Source organism: Octopus sinensis, linkage group LG6 (assembly GCF_006345805.1).
Source record: "Octopus sinensis linkage group LG6, ASM634580v1, whole genome shotgun sequence".
Taxonomy (NCBI): Eukaryota; Metazoa; Mollusca; class Cephalopoda; order Octopoda; family Octopodidae; genus Octopus; species Octopus sinensis.
Genome location: NC_043002.1, coordinates 88,235,616 through 88,238,295, shown reverse-complemented (window position 1 = coordinate 88,238,295; position 2,680 = coordinate 88,235,616). Strand labels below are relative to the sequence as shown.

General features: G+C 37.9%; 1 protein-coding gene across 1 annotated transcript in view; it reads right to left on the bottom strand.

Moving 5' to 3' along the window:
- Window positions 1–383: 383 nt before the first annotated feature.
- Window positions 384–2,680, bottom strand: part of LOC115213437 — a 114,468-nt gene continuing 112,171 nt past the window's right edge. Inside the window, exon 27 of the mRNA XM_029782413.2 lies at window positions 384–805. The gene's annotated coding sequence lies outside the window, so the exon portion shown is untranslated. The remainder of the gene's footprint in view (window positions 806–2,680) is intronic.

The window sequence follows — 2,680 nt, the reverse complement described above, 5'->3', positions numbered from 1 at the left end:
TTTGTCTGTCCTTGTTTGTCCCCTCTGTGTTTAGCTCCTTGTGGGTAGTAAAGAAATAGGTATAAGGGATGAATTTTGTGAAAACAAAAAAAAAAAAGAAACAAAATTGATAACTATATTTTTCAGTCTTTGGTGACTAACTAAATTCTTTCATTTTATAAACAAGTTAAAAGATGTTTATTATAAACTGTTATGTGTATTGTTAGAAGAGATCAATACTGAGAACCCATATAAGAAATAACAAAGCAAACTGTTAGTATAACAAATGTTTATTCGTTTGTTTGTTTGTTACAGATTTTACGACTTGTTATAGTTTAATGTAAATACATACGTACACCCTATTCATACACACGCACACACATGCACACTGTATGTATATATGTATATATACTTATGTATATATATATATAGTTATATATATATTGTATGTATATATATATATGAATGTGTGTATACATGATCAAAGTTTAATTATTTCATCCATCTGGTGTGTTCAATGTCAGTAGCATCAGTGATATACTGAAATCAATTCAGTTGACTACACAGCTTCTTCTCTGCTAGCAACAAATAGGCTTTGTGCTTAATCAGAAGCATTTATTTAGGTCTTTAGAAATTCATTTTATTATAGCCTCAATTGCATTGATTTATTTTTGAAAGATGTAAGCCATGCTTGGTTCTCCAAATGCAGAATGTTTCCACTGTATATAAGAGTTGCAAGAAAAGTTTTGAAGTATTTTAACAGCTCTCTAGAAATATCCTGTCCCTTTGGATGTTCCAGCTGAATTAAGTAATCAACTATATAGAACTGGAAATATAAAAAAAAAAAGTACAACATACAAAATGTTGACTCAATAACATTTTTATTGGCAGAAAAAGAAATAAACAATATCAATAAAATAAGCAGTGAGAGAGTTTTAAATCATATATTTGGACCCCTAACGCTCATCCTCTTCATCACTTGCCTCTCACCCTGTCACACATCCTTCTTATTACTTATCACTCTCAGTCATGTTTCTGTCTTTCATACTTCTATCATTAATGTATCTCACTCTGTAAAGATGTTTGCAAGCACAAGGGTTATGAAGTCTGTTCAGCCATATTGCTTATAGCATGAAAATCACACCACCCAGTAAAGAGTAAGGTAGTAAGGACCCTTTAGTCTTACTGAGGACATGGTATCTTTCTTGTGCTGATTTCACAATAAAAGCCACCTGAACACTCTGTAAAGTGATTGGTGTTAGGAAAAGCATCCAGCTGTAGAAATGAAACCAAAAATGGAACCTGTATGTGAGACACAGTCCTGCAGCCCACGTAGTTAGATAGTATACCTGACTGTTGACCCAACTGTGGCAATACATTCAACTCAAGTGAGGATGGAAAACAGATGCAAAAGAACGAGGATAATAATGATGATAAATAATGCATGCCAAATCTACTGTTGATGTTGAAAATGCTAGATATAATCAAATCGACATTTTTGTATGTAAATATGTGATTTGTGCTATTTTATGTTTAAATCATGTATTTATGTAATTTTTTAGTGCCATGAGATGCTGTATAGTAAATTATCTGCTACAGGGGCAACAAATAAAGGTGATGACTAAACTTCCACCGAGGAAGCCTAATGCAACGTTAGCTCACCCCAATATTTGTTCCTAGTTTAACTGCATGGTCATTATTTCTGATGTTGAATGGTTTGCAAAAATCAAACCCACCGTAAAAAGCACCATCCGATCGTGGCTGTTGCCAGCCTCGCCTGGCCCCCGTGCTGGTGGCACATAAAAAGCACCATCCGATCGTGGCCGTTTGCCAGCCTCGTCTGGCACCTGTGCCGGTGGCAGGTAAAAAGCACCCACTACACTCACGGAGTGGTTGGCGTTAGGAAGGGCATCCAGCTGTAGAAACTCTGCCAGATCAAGATTGAAGCCTGGTGCAGCCTTCTGGCTTCCCAGACCCCAGTTGAACCGTCCAACCCATGCTAGCATGGAAAGCGGATGCTAAACGATGATGATGATGATACAGGACTCTCTCCCCTTTATAATTAAATTAACCATAATCTAGAGAATCATGAGAATAATGCTAGAAGACTTCATCTTTAGGAAATGCATCTAAGCTAAAGTCAGTTTAGCAGAGACCAAATCTCTCTCAACCATTTCCCAAGAAAGGATTTACACTCAGTGCTACAAAGAATTGTTGTGGAAGGATTCCAACCACCGACATGTGACTAAAAGCAGACTGATGCATTTCAATAAAGTAAAGAACTGTCAAGTTGACAGGAGCAATTGATTGTGAGCAGTTGACTGTGAGCCGTTGATAGCAAGCATTGAGTCTTGTGTAACAGTAATCATAGTGCATCGTGTGAATACTTCTTTCCCGCGGCTTTGTTAAAGTATTCATTCAACAACATAGTTAATGTTTATGCATTTTGGTACCAGCGTCACACTACTGGCACTCGAGCCCCGTGCTAGTAGGGTATTAAGAGCACCATCCGAGTGTGATTGTTGCTAGAGCGGCTATCTGGCTTCCATGCCGGTGGCACGTAAAAAACACCATTTGAGCGGGATCGTTACCAGCACCGCCTTACTGGCACCTGTGCCTGTGGCATGTGTAAAAGATTTGAGTGAGATCGTTGCCAGTGCTGCCAGATTGGCCCTATACCGGTGGCACATAAAAGCACCTA